Source organism: Cibotium barometz, chromosome 10, assembly GCF_041138505.1.
Source record: "Cibotium barometz isolate CiBa-2024 chromosome 10, ASM4113850v1, whole genome shotgun sequence".
Taxonomy (NCBI): Eukaryota; Viridiplantae; Streptophyta; class Polypodiopsida; order Cyatheales; family Cibotiaceae; genus Cibotium; species Cibotium barometz.
The window spans coordinates 27,296,866-27,317,477 of record NC_141055.1 but is presented as its reverse complement, the minus strand read 5'-3'; the positions used below and the strand labels follow the sequence as shown (position 1 = coordinate 27,317,477).

At 44.2% G+C, this 20,612-nt stretch overlaps 1 protein-coding gene across 9 annotated transcripts in view; it reads left to right on the top strand.

The window, feature by feature from the left end:
• The first annotated feature begins 1,225 nt into the window (after positions 1-1,225).
• Positions 1,226-20,612, top strand: part of LOC147634732 (E3 ubiquitin-protein ligase At3g02290-like) — an 87,699-nt gene continuing 68,312 nt past the window's right edge. For 7 of the 9 annotated variants that reach the window (XM_086803899.1, XM_086803897.1, XM_086803900.1 and 4 more), the window contains exon 1: positions 1,230-1,615. The gene's annotated coding sequence lies outside the window, so the exon portion shown is untranslated. Of the gene's footprint in view, positions 1,616-20,612 lie in introns of all 9 variants that reach the window. The other 2 variants (XM_086803902.1, XM_086803901.1) reach the window with 1 other exon arrangement.

The following is a 20,612-nucleotide window of genomic DNA, read 5'->3' as shown; positions in this document are numbered from 1 at the left end:
AGTTGTTGTGTTACATTACATTGAAATGACCCTTTATATAGGTCCAAGTACCATATGGGCTTTGCCTTTGCATGTGGGATAACTCCTAGCCTTCACCACATTCATCCACATCCCTTTGACCTTGTCTATGATATGACATAGATCACTTTTTCTAACAAAATGGTGGTTAGTTTGATGGCTCCGTCTCTAATCAATATAAGCACGATTATTAAAAGATATTTAGGGTGGGACTTTACCAAACCACAGGGAGGTATTGTGATGTGCAGAGGGCTTAGACAGATTAAAATGCACACATTAGAGGGGGATGATTGGATATTGCATGAAAGATTTGCATAAATCGCATTTTAAGTTCTTCTCCCATAATATCTCTACTGAGGAGATAACACGACAAAGACAACTGTATGCTCTATATGGGCAAGCAGACTTGAAGAACAAAGTGTGCCTCTCTCGAGTGAATCTATTTGAGAGAGCCTATGTCCATACGGACAATTACATAGCTAACAAAATTGGTTCTTCGCTGCATAGTACCTTGCTCAAGATGATGAGAACGGGAAAATATCACCCGTCATCATGGATCATCCCAAAAACTGGTTCCGGTATGAGCAGATGAAGGTCGGCTACCATGTGGAAAGTGATGAAGCTTCCACACCTTACCCACTGCTTGGACATTGAAGAAATATTCTTCTTAGACGCACCTGTAGTGAGGTATTTTAATCAAGTTCATGCAAAACCTCCCACACAAGAAGAAGATAATGACAATGAAAATGATGATGAAGAAGAGGAACTGAATGATAACCATGCCAAAGAGCCAAGGAGTCGAGGAAATTCCATCATCATTGACGATGATGGAGGAGACCAACCACAACAAAACTATAGCAAATCGTACTTGTTTGTATGGGAAAGAATTGAAAAATAAGAAAAATCAATAGTGGAAGGTAATGAGTCTGTGCCTTGCTCACCAGAAGTTTATAAGTATGTCGGTCTTAAAGAGGAAGATGCTTACTTCTCTAGGTTCCTTTTGGGTTCATGTTTTAGTTCGGTTTTTTGGGAGGTCACTAGTTTCCTTGTGCACTGTTCATCTTGTCGCCTTTTGTATATATAATAAAGGCTTTGTTCTTTAATGATTCCACGAAAAACGAGTTTCCTCATTACAATTCCCCTCGATTCCACATGAACTTTACATTTCCAATATTGCTAAGGTCGTTCTAATATTTTTAGGACAATAAGGTTATCTCTAAACTATTTTAGAGAGAGAGAGAGCGATATATACAGAGAGCGCGCGCGCGCTATAAGTCAAATACACCCAGCCAACTTGAGACAAATATTGAATAGATAGCTGGGCTACCCATTTTAGCAGGAGGGCAGATTGGGAGAGAAAGGAGGGGAATACTGAGGATGGCAGGGGAGGCGTAGGCGTAGGAACCTGTGGCCTCGTCTTAGCAGAGTTCTTAAATCTGCAAGGAGCAGGAGCAGGAGCGTGGGGGGCGATTCCCACCATCGAGACCGTTAACTGCAATGCAACGTTGGATCTTTCATTTCTGTTAACCCATAACGGATGCTAGGGTTTCTACGCAAGAACTGATTGACAAACAGTTTGCTGCCTGCCAACAAGCAGGTCTGTGCCACCTTTCCCCTGCACTTGCCATTTTTCCATTGCCGCCTCTTTCTATGAATCAAAACTTTTTCAAAGCATTTATTATTAATCTGTTATTATTAAATCTGGACTTCCTTTTTAACCCATATGAGTGGACTCTTGGAAGATATGTCATCAATTGTGTGTGTGTGTGAGAGAGAGAGAGAGAGAGAGAGAGAGAGAGAGAGAGAGCTCTTATGAGGCTGAATATACCTTTTAGATTCCATCAGAAGGTGCATGCCTTTACATAAGCAACAAATAAAATGAATAGATTTCGCTGGTGTGGTTGCGGCTCATGAAGGAGAGGCTTTGTTGACAGCAATGGAAGCATGGATATTGGCACACCCCTCAAGGATGTACGGCAAGAGCAAGGAAGAAAGGATGTGTGGGAACCATGTATTAAAGCAAAAGCTGGGCATTCCATGCCGAGTCTCTGCCTTGCAGGTTCTCTACAACTCAACTCCAGCAGGCCATTTGTGCAATCTCCGATCCTGTCTTAAGTCTTGTAGTGGAAGACATGATTGAGTGTTTGTTGGAGAAGGAAGGATAACAGGGCTCAAATGTAGGACGTGTTATGTACTTGATACTAACCGTAGGGTTATCGACCTAATATGAGGGCTAGGGGGCCCAAGGATTAGGAAAAGTTGGCTGATTATAAGGTTTAAGGCTTTATAAGTTAATAATCTCATAAGTATAGCTTTTATTGGCAAAAGCTATATAAGGGAGGGTTATGTAATGAGTGGATTATTGTATTGTTGTAGCCTTGTGCTATACCTAGGCCATAGGTGCAAATCCTCTCTTGCCAATCCATGGTGACACAAACAGTCTATTGATGGCCCCTTGATGTAGGTCGTGGTGGTATGGGACATGAGGGCTTATTGGTGAGTTTGTATGGACAAGAGCCATGATCCCTATGGAGTTGATCCGATGTACTAGATCTATGGTTGGGTGTTGAGCTTCTAATTTGGATTAACTGTGTTTATGTCTTGTGATTAGGTGATCTTTCAGAGGGTTTTGGTTGTGACTAACACGTGACAGTTGGTATCAGAGCAACACTCAACCAATGGGAGGCACGAAGTGATGCATGAAGTGATTTTTTCAAGAAGGTTTTTGATCCACTTTTTAAGGTTTTGCACAAGATGGACATATATTCCATTGAATCTGTAGAACTGTAATGTGTACGCTCTCCGGAGTGTGATGTGGACATGCTTCTATGCATTAGGGCCAACTCAGAGGCCGGGTACATGGTCTAGGCGCCCAATGAGTAGCCAAGCGTGGATAGAGATATTGGGTTATTGTGTGACATTATTATTAGGGTTGGTAAAGTGGTAGCTAACTCACCAATAGTAGACACTATAAATAGGAGTCTAAGCCTCAGTTTGACATCATTGAGAACTCACAAGCAGTGCTACCATTGAGTATCTCATTCAGCATTGTATATACTTCATGTTAGTAATACACGATAGATTAGGTCATCTCTCTCTATCATGTATTGAGTATGAAGAAGAAGCAGTTTATGCATGGGTTTAAGTCTTCAATCAATTCATAAACATGTTTTTGTAAGCACCCATCATCCCATGTAACATTGATATTAGAGCATTGTTTGGTTTTGATGGAAGAAAGGCTCTAATTTTTCTCTCTTGTAAGGACATGGAGATCCATCATGGAGAATCCCATCATCATTAACATTTCAGGAAGATTTACATTTTTTCATCAAGGTTGTGTTTTGCACATTTTGTGTTAAATAGCTCTTGTGTGTGCAAGGGGCATGTTAAAAGAAATGATGAGAGCTCGATCACAAGGAGATGAAGTGTAAAACAACTATGATTGAGTACACTAATACAAGCTATCATCAATTTGCTTAACACATGAACAAGCTTTACAAGCATAAATAGACGAGACTCCAGAGCAATGGAATGTGCTCAAGAAATCAACCCACTAAACATAATCATAAACAAATGCTAATAAAGTGCTAATGAAGAGAGTATTTTCACAAAGGACCACTTAGTATATTAAGCATTAAGCAAGTACACAAAGTATGCACTCTAATCTCTCCACACACATAGCTTGTGAATGAGTAGAAGAGCCTGTTTATATAGACTCATGAGGAGGAGGCACCTAGAGGCCTAGAATCACTCCACCTCCCCTAAGATCTCTCACTTGACTCACCTCAAAGGTGATGACTAGAATCAGGGAGTCACCTACCTGACCTACACACAGTAATCGAGTAAAACAAGAGCCTTCTAACCTTAGACCACTTATTCTAAGGTACCACTAAGGATTTCCCACAAAGGTTTGCACTAAGGATGGTTGCTAGATCACATATTTTCTAACACCCTCCCTTGATCAAGCATCCATACCACGCAGGGTGTGTTTGAGTCAAGCCTATTACTAAGATAAAACCACGAAGACATCATTAAGATAAAAATGTCCCATGGGCTATAAAATGTTATACATAGCAAATACTAGAATAATGTGTCAGGAAAGTTGGCCCCCACCTCCTTCTTTGGCTGCTTTGTCTTGCCTTTCTCTTTCTCCTCTTCATCCTGGTTCCTTTTCAAGCAATCCTTGATGATGTGTCCCTTCTTTTTGCAATAGTAGCAAGATTGAGGAGTCTTGGTCTTCTTTTCTTTGTTCTTGATTGTGGCTGAATAAGCATGCTCTACTAGAACTTGTGTTGAAGGAGCTGAAGCCTTGGAACCCTCCATGCGGGTTTCCTGTAGAATGAGGGCAGAAGTCATTGTGGTAAGAGTATGATTTATTTGATTCTCTATCACTGAAACACATTGCTCATAACAAGGAGGCATGCTAGAGAGCAACACATAGATGGCCTTCTCTTCATCAATGGTAACATTGGCACCACTTAGTTAATCAATCATACATCTAATATCATTGACATGAGAAGCAATACTAGTTTTGTCATTTTTCCATGCTATAAAGTTTCTTTCTTAAGAAGAACCTGCTGGCAGATGCATTGGTTTGCCCAAAAAATGGATTTGAGCCTAAGCCATGCTTCATTGGAAGTCTTTGTTGAGCTCACTTGATGAATTTGGCTATCACCTAGCCCACAAAGCCTTGGAGTCTAGATCGGTCCATTTGGTAATAAGGTCTAGATCTCTATTTGATCTCTTTTCAGTGCCATTGACCACTCCCACATGTCTTTCTCTATAAGACACAGTTGCATTTTGATGCACCAAGCATGGTACTTGGAGCCATCAAATTTGTCTGTCTTATCAAACATTTTTCCCACCATATTTGCCATGGTACTCAACCTCACATATACAGTGTGTGAAAACAACATTTTACCTAGCCCTAAAAAGGGGATTTTTCTGGGTTTTTTGGTTTTAACAGCCTTTAGGTTGCCCCCTTAGTATATATTGCTTTGCCTCATCATTCACCACCGCATACCCTATCATTGATCATATCCGGTACCACTTCATATGCTGCTGCTGCTGCTTTTGCCAGGCTTTACACCACATAGCTTCATCATCCTCGCCTGACAGGACAGCACCTCAGCATTTTCTCATCTGGCCATATTGTGGGACAGCAGCCCACTCTTTGCTACAGGCCACACCGTGGGACAGCAGCCCTCTCTGCTACATTCAGTACATCAGCATATCATCAACACTTACATCAGCGTTTACATCAGCATATCATCAGCACTTACATCAGCGTTTACATCAGAGTTTACATCAGCGCTTACATCAGCATATCATCAGCGTTTTACCCCTTTGCTACATAGAGCACTTCAGCGTTTTTCCTCAGCTCTCACCATCGGGACAACAGCCCACTCTTTGCTACATCTTACCATCGGGATGGCAGCCCACTCTCTGCTTATCTTCACCATTGACACCACTTCAGGTACGCAGCACCTGTGTCACTAGAGCTTGCACCACTCGGGACGGCAGCCCTCTCTGCTCCTCACCACCGCTCAGGCACGCAATACCCTTGGCACTAGAGCTTGCACCCCTTAGGTACGCAGCACCTTTGTCATCTGAGCATGCACCCTTTAGGTCTTGCAACTGTCAGCAGTCATCTCTTGTCTGTATATTTACACCAGGGCCTCTGTTGTGGGTGTGCCTGCCCGATTAGGTGTTTTCTCATTTTTCCCCACTCTCCATATTTTTTTCCCTATTTTTCCCTATTTTTACCAGGTGTGGGAGGCTGTCCTGTGGTTATGGGATTGATCCAGGTGATGGCCGACTGCTCTTGCTGCTCCCCGTCTCTCTCTGTGGGCTGGCCGACTTCACACGTGTGCTGGCCGACTGGGATTTTCAGCAAGTCGGGTGTCTTTTGATGCTGTCGGCTGTCCTTGCTACTGGCCGATTGGATCATAGGGGCCATATAAAATGGCCCCTTGCCCCCACACATGTGGGATTTTCTTGTGTATATATAGCAGAGTTACGCGCCTCTCTCTCTCTCCTTCTCTATTGCTGTATTTTTCTGCAGTGCACTTGCTCTTGTGTTCTCAGATTTGGTCTTCATCTCCGCTGCATATTCTGACAGCAGCACCCTTGTCATTATAGCTTGCACCACCACCACTCGGGACAGCAGCCCTCTCTGCTCTTCAGCTACCACCTTAGGTACCGAAGCACGCTTGTCACCAGAGCCTGCATCACCTCATCTTCCGTTGCCACTACCACCTCGGAGTGCCTCTGCTTTCACTGACGCGAGCCTTCGACACTGACTACCTCTCGGAGTGCTTTTCTTCACATGGACGCGAGCCTTCGTCATCGACCGTGCTTTAGCTCCGACATGATCTCTGCTTCTGCACTGGTCTTTCTACTCAGAGTCATCTCACATCAGAGGGCTCTTGTACATATGTTCACTCACCATTATATATAGACTCACTCACATATTTCATGCTGTGTTGTTTTGCTTTGATCTCTCGTACATTTGGTCCTTTCGTCCTTTTGTGGTCTCCGATTATGTAGTCAGATTCGGAATTTCAGGGGCATGCCTAGCAACAATGTTGATACCCATCTTGTTATATGCGAATGACATTGTTCTAATCTCAAACTCTCCGGAGGGATTACAGAGACATCTGGATGCATTACAGGCATTCTGTGCGGATAGAGATCTGACAGTGAACCTTGGGAAAACCAAGGTTATGGTGTTTAACACCACACAGGCATGGGTGACGAGATCAGAGCCTCAGCTCACTTTCTGACGGGAGCTGATTGAGTATGCCAGGTCATATGTCTACTTGGGAGTTACTTTCACAAGACCGCGTTTCTCCCTGAAGGAGGCAGCAGGAGCTAGATTAGCTGGAGGGCATGCAGCCTTGGGAGCACTTGAGAGGCAGTGTGCACACATACAGTTTCAGGAGCCGGACACCAAATTGTGGCTATTTGATACACTTGTCACATTGACCCTCCTGTACAGAGCTCCAATTTGGGGGCCCAACATACATCACAGATCTCAGAGGGACGGATGAGGGATGGAGGCAAATGGAGAGACCACTGATTATGATGATTGCCCGCATGATTCATTTAAATCATCGGTACCACATGAGATTGTTCGGGCTGAGCTAGGTGCCGCACTACTAGGGACCGAGGCCCTATTCCAGGCAGTTACCTTTTTACATCGGCTATGGGAGCTCCCTCAGCAAAGGTACTCCTGATTGGCATTGACCTCATCCATACAGTTGGCAGAGGATGGAGATACTCATTGTTGGTATGCTCATATGAGATCATAGTTTGACCTACATGGTTTGCGGATAGAGGCACTACCATCCTTTCAGTACAGCCTGGATTGTCCATTTTTGGATCTCACCCGCTCAGAGTAAAACCGCGTGATTAGGATGGATATCGTCAGAGTGGACACAAAGAGGACATGGACTAGTCCCCTCGAGCCCTTAGGCACGAAAATGGCTCATTACAAGAGCCATTTTCTACACCTCTCACCAAATGATTTTACCATCCGCCCGGCGTACATGGATGTACACCTATCACATGGGATACGTTGTGCCATTGGACAGATCCGGACCTCATCACACCCGTTGCGGATTGAGACAGGGCGATATGTGTATCAGATCTCGGATGACCCATTTGTCAGCTATGCTACTAGGAGGTAGAGACAGAGGAGCACTACATTTGCCGATGTACAGTCTATTATGAGATCCGAGGGAGATATCACTGCCTCTTCCGAGAGGGTTTTAGGCCGTTACGTAAGGTCATGGAGTTTAAGGATCAGAGATACCTAGGATTGTTCTTACTTGAGCGCAAGAGACACAGAGAGACCCTCTTGGCAAACAGGAGACCGAGCCATGATGTACCTAGACAAAGGATCCTGACAGATTTCTTTGGCACCAACACTAGCACCAACGGCCCAACCCACACACCTCCTGATACCTCCTCCATCAGGCCATCAGGGCACCAACCACGCTCCCAAGGAGTCACCATTGATAGAGCAGTCGTCTTATGTCGTGCTTGTCGACCACGACATCCTCACCATCGCCAGATCAGAGCCATTATTACTCAGCATTGAAGGCGCCTACCTCGCTTCTATGACCTCTCCATTCTAGACAGCCCCATGGCATAGATATTTGATCTGAGGAGAGGGCAGCACTTCAACTGATCAACATACATGGACCTACTTGATATACATTTTCCAATATCATCTAGGAGTCTTACTTACAGTTCTTATAACTGTAAGACAGTCAGTTTATTGTACTTTTCAGTTTCATTTGGTTGTTCTCTTTGATGAGACACCAACTTCAGATGTACTCTTAGTTTTGGTCTCATAGGCCATTATGGCCTCTTAGAGACGTTAATATATCATTTCATTTCTATCCTATATGGTTCCACTATGCTCTTGTAGAGATTAGTGTTGGTGGACCATGTTTCCAAGGAGCTTTGTAACATCTGTCGAAACTCCATGTTCTACATACGTCTACCTGTTGCCGCAGATGTATGTGAAGAAAAACAAACACACCTCTGCGGTCAAGGACTAGGCCGAAGGTTTCCCCCCACCTAGTCATCACACATTATTGCACCTATCCATAAGGCGGGAGGCCTCTTGGATCCTAATCGCTATAGAACCATCATGATCAGCCATATCTTGGCAAAGCTCTATGGATCTATACTTGAGTCTGAGCTCAACAAACTCATAGAGAGAGGGATACAGGGCACTAGGGTAGGCATGATTCAGGAAGACCTTCTCCACGCTGGATCACATATTCACGCTTCGGACTATCATCGCGAACAGACCAAGGGAGATGGCTGCCAACTCTACTACTACTTTGTGGACTTCCGCAAAGCTTTTGATACAGTGCCTTGGGCCAAAGGAAGTGTGGATGTAGCCAATTGGATCGAGTATGGAAGCCGCATATACTCAAATATAAAACGCTACTCTATCTGCCCCCTCCATCAACAAGATCACCAACCTGTCACACCCTCTTGGAGGTGCCCTTATGATGCATTTAGCTACTATGGATGGCCAGTGGCCACTTACTGTGTGTTGTCTTGCAACCTGGATAGGTCTACGTTTTTGTTGAATCACATCGCCCTTTTGATGCGTTTTGCTACAGTGGATGTCCACCTACTGTGTGTTGTCCGACAACCTCAATAGGGCTACTTTTTGCTAAATTTGGCAAATCTTGTACTCTCTTGGATCTGGCCTTTGAGTGCCCACCACTGGACCCCCCTAATGTGCCTTCTTCTAACCCTATCACACTGCGTTTGAAGCACCAACAGACCGCCTTGTTTGCTTGCTTGCTCTGTCCCCTCTATTTGGTGTGTTTGGCCCTCTTTCCTTCCCTTTGGGTGAGTGCCCTATTAGAAAATATGTGATCTAGCATCCATCCTTAGTGCAAACCTTTGTGGGAAATCCTTAGTGGTACCTTAGAATAGGTGGTCTAAGGTTAGAAGGCTCTTGTTGTACTTGATTACCGTGTGTAGGTCAAGTAGGTGACTCCCTGATTCTAGCCATCACCTTTTAGGTGAGTCAGGTGAGAGATCTTAGGGGAAGTGGAGTGATTCAAGGCCTCTAGGTGCCTCCTCCTCATGAGTCTACATAAACAAGCTCTTCTACTCATTCACAAGCTGTGTGGCGAGAGTAGAGTGCACATTGCATACTTTGTGTACTTGCTTAGTGCTAAATATACTAAGTGGCCCTTCATGGAAATACTCTCTTCATTAGCACTTTATTAGTATTTGTTTATGATTATGTTTAGTGGGCTGATTTCTTGGTCACATTATTTATGCTTGTGAAGCTTGTTCATGTGTTGAGCAAATTGATGATAGCTTGTGTTAGTGTAATCAATCAGAGTTGTTTTGCACTTCATCTCCTTGTGATCAAGCTCTCATCATTTCTTTTAACATGGTATGTGAGTGTGTTCCTCCATTTGTTGATAGGATACACCTTAGTGTTTGTGGGTATGTGTGATTTGTTCACAAGCATTCTTCTCTTATCACATTAAGTGGCAATTAGTGAGAGATTCATTGTTGCATTTGTTGCTTATTGAGCTGATTTATTACTCTAATGAGTCGCACATTGAGGGATTAAGGGAGGGATCATCTTTGTGGGACACACCATTGTGGGTGTAATTACCAGTGTGAGATGTATTTGGAAGACCTTGAGAAATGAATAAATTCTAGTGGTGGAAAATCTTGGTGATTGGGAGCATCAACAAGGCAAAAATAGAATGAAAAATAGCACTGTTTGGAGGCTCAAATTCTACATGTGAGGCAATCTATTGTCATCGCCATCTTGGGGCTTCAATAGCCCAGCTTGAGGAGACTCTGCTCAGCACCATAGCTTATAGAAATTCTACAACTATGGCATCATCAACAGTGTAGAGCTTACAAAGGCTCTGTTAAATGAATAAATTCTAGTGGTGGAAAATCTCGGTGATTGGGAGCATCAACAAAGCAAAAATAGAATGAACAATAGCACTGTTTTGGAGGCTCAAATTCTACATGTGAGGCAATCTATTGTCATCACCGTCTTGGGGCTTCAATAGCCCAGCTCGAGGAGACTCTGCTCAGCACCATAGCTTATAGAAATTCTACAACTATGGCATCATCAACAGTGTAGAGCTTACAAAGGCTCTGTTGTGCAAACCAAAAAAACAAAACAAAACAAAACCTACTTTAAGGCTCAATTAGGCTCATTGCACTTAGAGTAAGCTCCAATTAGTGTAGGGCTTTAGTAGCCCAATCAAGGCAGAGCTGCTCTTTGCCTGGGCTGATGGAAATCAGTCTCCTGCAGGCGGCACAAGGCGACCTTCTCAGACAAGGTTCAAACTGCAAATTTGCAGAAAACAGGAACATGTAACTAGATGTATGCCGATGTTGGCACTGTTGTTGAATGGTGCTGTGAATGGTTCTGTATGGAAACAGGACAAAGGTTTCAAAGGGAAACAGGACAAAGGGTTTCACGTGAAAACAGGTCGTAGGTTTCTCGAGGAAACATGTTTATGGTTCTCCAGGAGATAGGTCACATGCAAGCATAAGGTACAGGAATGGACACATGTTTGGTACAGCCTTGCTACTGATTGGACAGGAGACAGGGAATCCATGACAGAGATGGATAGTACCCTTGGAAGGTAGAAAGGGTTGGTATAGGTGTGTCAGTTGTATGGTATGCTGTGTTGTGATGCGAGTTCTCTTTTGGGAGAGTTTGGGAGTTTGTGTTGTGATGCAGAAGCACTGGATGTGTCAGGGTGTGATGCTGTTCATAGGGTGAGAGGCTATGGATGGTTGTGGCAGCCCTGATCACGGGAGAAAGCTTCTGTATGCAGGACTCAATGTGTGAGAATCTTTTGATGTGAACAATTGTTGGACTTGTTTGTGGATGCCGAGTGGATATGAAGCCATGATGCAGGGTCTTTGCAGGCTTCAGGAGTTCTACTGTGACGGCTGAGTTTCCAGCCTTATTGTAATCAAAGCTCTTATAATCAATTAAAGAAATACCGCAAGGGGCGCCACTGCGTTTTGGGGCCAATCGGTGTCCGTGTACTGTTTGCAGGAGCACTCTAGCTCCCCCTGTTTGTTTTCCTTTTCTTGGTCCTCAAAGGTGTTGAAGTGTTTTGTGTGCGAGTGTTCGTTTCACACCGCCCTTTGGTTTCATCTGAAGACCGAGGCCGGTTTACAATTGGGTGGTGAGTCAGGCTTGCACTCCCTTCACGTTATTTGGCTTTGTTTTGCAGGTTTTGAGTCTTGTTTCAGTAGCGTTCTACGAGGAGATCTGTGGGGATTTGACAGTGGTATCAGAGCATGCCTCGAAGAGCATGCAAGTCGGTAGGTAGGGAAGAGAGGTCAAAGAAAAAGGTATGAGTTCGAGATGATTGCTGTTTTTTCGTGTATGGTGCTGTTTTTTCAGAATTCAGCGTATTGTATTATGTTTGCATCATTGGAACCCGTGTTGAGGGTTTTGGTCTTGCAAAGGGTCGATTTGAACTGTATATGAAGAGAGTTATTTTTTTTGGCAAGGAGTCAAGCAAGAGCCTGTCGGCTATGTGACCCGGCTGTGTGAACAACGAGAGAAAGAGAGAGAGAGGGAGATGTCGGTTGTGCGTAGAAGCAAGCAGCCAGACCAGTCGATAAAGGACAGGAACCGTCAGGCAACAGGCGGCTAGATTGTCGGGCGTGTAGAAGCGACAAATCTCAGGCGGCACCGTTGCTGTTCATGGGTGACGGCGTAGACCCCCTTGCAATCGATCCACGACTATTTAAGCAAAACATTGCTTTCGTTTTTTGAAAAAAAAAACTTTACGTTTTTTTAAAACAAAAACGTAGCAACTATTTTTTTAAAATAAAAAAGCAACGACAGCTTTGTGGTTTTTTAAAACTCAAAAACTGGCAGCTTAGCGTGGGTTTAAAAAAAAAGAAGTTAGCTTTTATGCTTAGCTTTTAAAAGCCTTATGTGTGGCTTTTCCAAAAGCCATCTTTTTTTGAGAAAAACAAAAGCCACACATAAAAACACACGCTTTTGGGGGGATTATAAAATACCCCTAGAGTGGGCTTTTAGCCACACGTCTTCTCGAGCTCTCTAGCACTTTTCTTTGCTTCCAGCCAAGATTTTCTCACTTGTCCTCTTCACGATGTCGACCCCAGAATCGAAGATGGAACCCATTCTCGAATGTGAAGACCTGCCGGCTACTGAGGCCCTCGATGGCGATCTTTTCGAAGATTTCGTAACTAAATCTGATTTTCAGGAGTTTAAAGTTACTTTCGAAGCTTCTTTCTCGGAGTGTCAGGCACAAGTCGCCGCGTAGATGCAGGCTTTATAGAATTCCATCTCTTTATTGACCACTACCCTGTCTACTCTCTCGGGCATGGATACCTTGGCATTTACTTTAGGCCCCAACATCACTCCGGAACAGTTTGCGGGCGAGCAAAAGCAGCGTACCAAGGAGATTGTGGACACATGGCTACATAAGTGGCAGGTCCACTTCCAGTTTCATCTATATGACGATGACAAAAATATTTAGTTAGCAGCGGTTTCTTCTTGGGCAAAGCTTTGCTTTGGTGGAAAGAACTCAAACCTAAACCAACAACATGGGCACAGTTTAAAGAAGTCTTCAAGAAAGAATTCCTCAAGAAGGAGGATGACTACGATATCGTTGCTCAGTTTGCCAGTTTGTCCATGACCTCGTAGAACCTCACTTATGAGGTCTACCTCCAGAAATTTAGAGACTTGCATATGAAAGCTACGAAGATGGGTTCTACTACTCTTTTGGGTTATATTATAGCAGGTTTACTCGACTCGTACCGTTTACAGGTTAAAAACAACAAATGTAAAACCTTGGACGAGGCCATTCATTCTGTTCGTATTTATGACGATACGATGGTCTCTTCCAAAACCAAACTTGTGATCGAGCAGGGGGAACAAGTACAAAAGAAAGTTCTCCGTGTCGATGGCTAGCACGACTGAAGGAAAGTCTTCGGATCAATCTTTGAAGAATTCTACTTCGACTCCAGCAAAGAAAAACCATCTCCTCAAGGCTTTGAAGCTCAAGGAGGAGGGACATTGCTTCATCTGCGAAGAAAAAGGACATGCATAACCAGTGCTTGAAGAAGAAGGGTGCTAAGACCAACGCAGGACCCAAGATGAAGGCAGTCAACCTGTTGTCTTTGAGAGGCACTTCAGTCACTGTACTTTCTCGCCCTAGTTCATGTTCTGATTGTATGTTCAACTCTAAAGTTTTTGGCTTGCGTGATCTTCTCTGAGTTTATGGAGAGAAGTGAATGGCCATAGAATCCACATTCTTCTGGACCCTAGAAGCTCACACAACTTTGTTAATTACAAACTTTGTGCAGAAATTGGGTCTGGGCACAACACCTAGCGATCATACCTACGAGGTACACTTACCTATGGGTTGATAAGTGTGGGGTCGAAAGGTGGAGAAGCTACCGATCTGGATTCAGGACTACGAAGATATTCTGGAGTGTTATGTTATGCACCTAGAGCATGTAGACTTGCTATTAGGGATTGAGTGGTTTAAGACCCTTCAGGTCCAGATAGATTGGTCTAGTCATATTTTTTCTTTTGAACATAGGAACACCCAATATTGTATCTTAGGTGATTGTATACATCCCTCTTAGGGACCTCTTGTAAATAACAATGATTTTGGAAATATAATGGATTTTTCTTTGTATAATGCTTTCCACTGTGTCTTGATTCCACTTTCTTCATTTTTCGTACCTACTATGGATGTCAATGAATTAAGTGTGTTTGAAAGCAAAGAGTTAAAGAAGTTACTTGATTCGTTTCAAGATGTATTTTTTAAGGAGCTGCCACCCATCGGGCTTACCACTCGAAAGGGCAGTGGATCATCGTATTGATCTGGTCTCTAGTGCTCAACCTGTTAGCATTCTGCCTTACAGGATGAGCCAGGCTGAGGAAGATAAGTTGGCCAAACAACTCGCAGATTATTTGAGGATGCATCAGATCCGTCCAAGTAAATCACCTTGGGGTGCGCCTGTGTTACTTAGGAGAAAGAAGACAACACCTGGCGAATGTGTGTAGATTACAAAAGACTGAACAAAGTGATAATCAAGAACCGCTATCTTCTCCCTAGATCAAATGACCTGATTGACCGTTTAGTCGGAGCGAAGTATTTCACCAAGATAGATTTACGTATTGGCTATCACCAGATACGTATTCATGAAAGGCACGTTGAAAGAACTGCCTTTCGGACTAGCTATGGCCATTACGAGTTTCTCGTATTACCTTTTGGGTTAACCAATGCTCCAGTCACTTTCCAACAAATGATGAATGATCTTTTCGGGGAAGTTCGTGGTTGTGTTCCTGGACGATATTTTAGTATATAGTCGTACTCTTGAGGATCATGTTAGACACCTCACTGAATGGGAGAATTAGGGTTAGAGTAATTCATGTGGGAGACATACACAGAGAAACAAGAAGGGAGAGAGAGAGAGAGAGAGTTGTGGGGATAAGTCAACTCACCATATGAGTGTGTGACTCCCCTATCACACATGTATATTGCACTAGTACACATAGTGCACTTAGTACATTAAAAGTACTAAGTGTACTATGTACTATAACTTATGGGCTTGTACACACTATAAGGGTGGGCATAGTGCCTTTACCCCAACAATCTCCCACTTAAAGGCAAAGTGCCCTTAAGTAAAGGAAAAGAAAAAAAAAATCAGCATGTACATGATAATATACAAGGCCAAATCAAGGCTGAAACTGGCCTCATCCAATGCCCATCAAGTGTCTGCAATGAGCAAACCGCTCCGGAGGCAAACTCTTTGTCAACAGATCAGCCGGGTTGTCATCCGTATGAATCTTAACAAGCTGAATTTGCTTGTTCTCTATCACCTCTCTGATGAAGTGATACTTCACATCCACATGCTTCGTCTTTGCATGAAAGACAGGGTTCTTTGCCAACTGGATGGCACTCTGACTGTCACAATGCAACAATGGCATATCCCCTGTATAACCCAAATCAACCACTAACCGAGATAGCCATAATGCTTCCTTGCAAGCCTCTGTGGCTGCAATATACTCGGCCTCTGTAGTAGATAAGGCTGTGCACTTCTGCATCCTGGATATCCATGACACAGCACCTCCTGTGAATGTAAATACATAACCGGTAGTAGACTTCCGGTTATCTGGATGATCGGCATAATCCGAATCCGTGTAACCATGCACTAATGCATCCTGTTTGCTAGTACTTTTAATGTACTAAGTGCACTATGTGTACTAGTGCAATATACATGTATGATAGGGGAGTCACACACTCATATGGTGAGTTGACTTATCCCCACAACTCTCTCTCTCTCTCTCTCCCTTCTTGTTTCTCTGTGTATGTCTCCCACATGAATTACTCTAACCCTAATTCTCCCATTCAACTGGTATCAGAGCTGGTTGAGACTTGTGGTGCTGAGCTATGCAACAAGTGTGGCAGGTAGGCGATGTAGGCATAGCCAAGAAACGTAGCAAGAGTAGCAGCGCTCAGTGTGTAGACAGCACCACACAGTAACATAGCACACTGTAGCCCTCCCCAACGGAGATCGGCCGCTAAGCCCACGAAGGAGCCAACACGAGAGCTCTCTCTTGTGCTTCTACAACGCAGACCAACAGCTGAGCAGCAACATCTGATAGCGACAGCTCCAATAGGCGAGACAAGCAGGCGGGCGTCAACAGCAGCGCTAATCGTGTAGCGTTGCTAGGCGGAGACAGCGAAGGCAGCAGCCAGGCGTCGAGCGAGGAGGCCAGCGCATTCAACGCCTTTACGCACTCTTCACAGCCACGTGTCAGCGCTAGGCGTTAGTCGTCGACTGGCTTACAGGCGGAGTCGGCGAAGCAACGCGTTGGGCGGAACCTTCTCCAAAGCGTAACAACGCTTACGTGTATACAGCGCACAGCACTGAAGAGAGGGCAGGCGCAGCCACGCTGCCCAGCAGCAGCAGCCACGCTGCCCAGCAGGCGTAGCCAAGCTGCCCAACCAGTCAGCGCAGCAGCAACCTCAGCGTCAACAGCTTGTGTCTCCACGACTCCTGCAGCACGCCTGAAGAGCCCTCCAACAGCATCAGCACAATCTTTCTGCAGCAGCACCAAATTCAGCACACCCCCCTTTCTCTTGCAACAACTGAAATTCAGCCTGCAGATCAGAGAAATTCAAAAAATTAAGAGGTATTTGTCTTCAATTTTGGGAATTTCTTATCAATTCAATCAATTGAGCAGGTACAGGTGCCGAATTGCTCAATTTCTGAGCAAAATTGGCAAAATTGGGTGACATTGGTCACAATCAGGATCAATTTGCAAGAAATTGGATGTCGAAATTTGGGGCTTTTGATGTAATTGTGCAATTAAGCAGTCATACATGCTGTATGATGTGAGAAATCGCACATTTGGGCAAAATTGCAGCAAATTGCAGTGCAAATCAAGGGGCTTTTGTGTCGATTGTATTGATTTGCAAAATTTGCAGCAAATTGCAGTGCAAATCAAGGGGCTTTTGTGCCGATTGGATTGATTTGCATGCAGGCAATCGCATTTGATGCTGTGGATAATGTGTTGATGCCTTACAAGCACTCAATGTGCCTGTAAATCAAGGGCTTTCATGTATTGGATGTATATGTGGCCAGGGGGAAGTACTGTGAACACTCTGGATGCCTTCATGTGGGTCAATGTACCATGTATGATCAGCAATTGATCTTAAATCAAGGGGCTTTTCAAGATTTTATGCTTGTTGAGCTTGGCAAAGCAGCAGGCAAGACATTCATGCCTTGAATCCTCAGAAATCAGCTTGCAGTCAAGGGGCTTTTGCCCAATTTCTGTTCGGAACTGTTGTATGCAGTGTTCGGGACTGTAAAAGTCTGATTTTCACTCATTTGGACAGCCAGGAGAGCATTTATTGCTACTGTACCTACTGGTACAGATTTGGTACAGTTTTGTGCAAGTTTTGGCATGGTTGCACATTGATTTGAGTGAGGAAAAGGTTCAATTTCAGCTGCTGTACTTGCCGGTACAGGTTTGGTACATCATTTGTGAGCAATTGGTACTGCTGTACAGTACTTTGGAAGGGCAACAGAGCACATTTAAGGTGCTGTCCTAAATCTGCAGCAACCAGATTTTGCTGATTTCATCACATAAAGTGGGAGTAGAGTTGCATTCGTGCTTCTGCAGTGGGAGATAAAGCTTGGGAGAACAACTGTGAGCACTTTGTGTGCTTTTGGTGCAGTGTTTGCACATTTTGCAGGGAGTCAGGCATTGACAGGTTGCATATTGCTATGGCAACCACAGGTGAGAGCTCTTCATTGCTTCACATCAAGAAGCTTGAAGGCTCACATAACTATGATATTTGGCAAACCCAGTGCTATAATGTGTTGCTCCAGAAGAAGCAGCACAAGCCTATCAAAGAAAGGGGTGTGATGCTCGCTTCTCTTACTGCTGAAGAGTGGGAAGATATGGATGAGCTGGCAAGATCTACTATCATGTTGTCTGTGTCAGACTCATTACTTTTCAGCATTCGTGAAGAGAAGACAGCTTGGGGAATGTGGCAGAGATTGCAGGATTTGTATGCCCAACAAAGTGCCTCAAGCAAAGTGTATTGGTTGAAGAAACTCATAGGTCTTCAAATGAAGGAAGGGGCGTCTATGACAGCCCATCTAAATGAGTTTAATGGTATTGTCAGCCAGGTCATTAATCAAAAGTTGGCAATGGACGATGAGTTCAAAGCCACTTTTCTGTTATGCACTTTGCCAGAGAGTTGGGACACATTCAGGACAGCCACTAGCAATTCGCATGCTATGCTGTCATATGCAGATGTTGAGGGTGCTCTTCTTCAAGAAGAGATGAACAGGAAAAACAACTCTGTTGGAAAGTCCAATGCAATGAATGCACGTGGGAGATCCCAACAAAGGGGAAAAAGCCAAGAACGGGGAAGGAGCAAGTCTCGCTCCAAAAAGGATTTGGAATGCCATTATTGTGGCAAGAAGGGACACATTAAAAAGCAATGCTACAAATGGAAAAATGATCAAAAGGAAAAGGGAAAAGGCAAAGACAAAGAAAAAGATGAAGCCAAAGATGTAAAGCCAAAGGGCAAAAGTGGAGTCAAGATTGAAGAAATCAATGTGTCACATGCAGGTGGCAGTGAGGATGAGGTCCTATTTACGTCTTCACTTGATGCCCATTCACTTCTTACAGGTGGTCATGGTATGCACTCATGGATCATTGATTCAGGTGCCTCCTTTCATGTCACAGGTTGCAGAGACTTGTTTGTCAGGTATACTGCTGGCAATGAAGGAGTGGTTTATTTGGGTGATAACCATGCATGCAAGATTCTTGGCAGAGGCGATGTGAGGCTTGTGTTTTCAGATGGCTCACAGCTTATGCTCCATGATGTCAGGCATGTGCCTGAGATCAAGAAGAACATGCTTTCTACTGGACAGCTTGATGATGCTGATTATGTTACCACATTTGGTTGTGGAAAGTGGAAGATTAGTAAGGGCTCACTGGTTGTTGCCAGAGGCTCTAAGGTGGACACTCTTTACTTTATGCATGCAGGTGTTTGTCACCATGCTAATGTAAATGCAACCGAGCTGCCGGAAATCTCTATGTGGCATAGCCGGTTGGGACACATGAGTGTCAAAGGAATGGAGCAATTGTCTCGTTTGGGTTACTTGCCTTCTCTAAAGTTTTCAAGTTTTCAGTTTTGTGAGCATTGTATATATGGTAGGCAACTACAGTGCCCCCACAAGAAAGCTCTTGGACAGAAAGATGCTCAGTTAGAGCTTGTGCATACAGATGTATGTGAGATGCCTCAGCTTTCTTTGGGAGGGGCAAAATATTTTGTGTCTTTTATAGATGATGCCACACGCAAGGTGTGGGTTTATCCTCTTCGTTTGAAGAGTGATACATTCTGAGTGTTTCAGAAGTTTGTTGCTCATGTTGAGAATCAAACTGGCAAAACACTGAAGGCTTTGCGTTCCGACAATGGTGGGAGTATATGTCCAAACAGTTTCAGGACTTTTGTGATGCTAAAGGCATCAAGAGGGAGCTCTCTACTCCTTATGATCCTCCACTAAACGGGACAGCAGAGAGGATGAACAGGACCATTCAGGAGAAGGTCCGTTCTATGTTGTCACATGCTGCATTACCTCATGGTTTTTGGGCTGAAGCTGTTATGACAGCCGTTCACCTAACACGAGGCTTGGTGGGAAAGTGCCAGAAGAAGTATGGACAGGGAAGCCTCCGTCATACAAGCACTTGAGAGTGTTTGGTTGCGTTGCGTACGTGCACATACGCAGGGAAATGCGCACCAAACTTGATCCTAAGTCTCACAAATGCATATTCCTAGGATATGGTGACAGAGGTGAAATGGGGTATAGACTTTGGGATCCCGTGAATAGAAAGATTATACGCAGCAATGATGTCATTTTTGATGAAACATGCATGTATAAGGAGCCTGCAAGGCAACAGGAGCCTAGCAGAGTCATCTTTGATGATGATGGACATCATGGACAACAACCAAGGGCTGTAAATCAGCCATTACAGCAGGAAAACCAGCCCTTAAATGGTGCTGAAAATGGTCCAAATGGACAGCCAGACATGGCAGAAGATATCCCTATGGATATACCACAGTTAGAGGAAATACCGGGCATGATTTTTCAGCCTTATGGCATGGAACAGGAGCCACCAATTGGTGATATGCAGGCTGGACAGCAACCTGCAAATGATGGTCATTGGGTACGGAGGTCCACTAGACCCTCCAGAGCCCCTGACAGGTTTGTTCCAGGGGTTGACTACTTGATGCTTACTGACTGTGGGGAGCCCTCATGTTACAAAGAGGCTTTACAAAGGGTAGACAAAGCTCTATGGGAGCGTGCCATGGAGTCAGAGATGGATTCTCTGCACAAAAATGGAACATGGAAGTTGGTGCATTTGCCTGCAGGCAAGAAGGTTTTGCCATGCAAGTGGGTTTACAGGCTCAAAGTTGCACCAGATGCAAAGCCAAGATACAAAGCCAGGTTAGTGGCTAAGGGCTTCAAGCAGGAATATG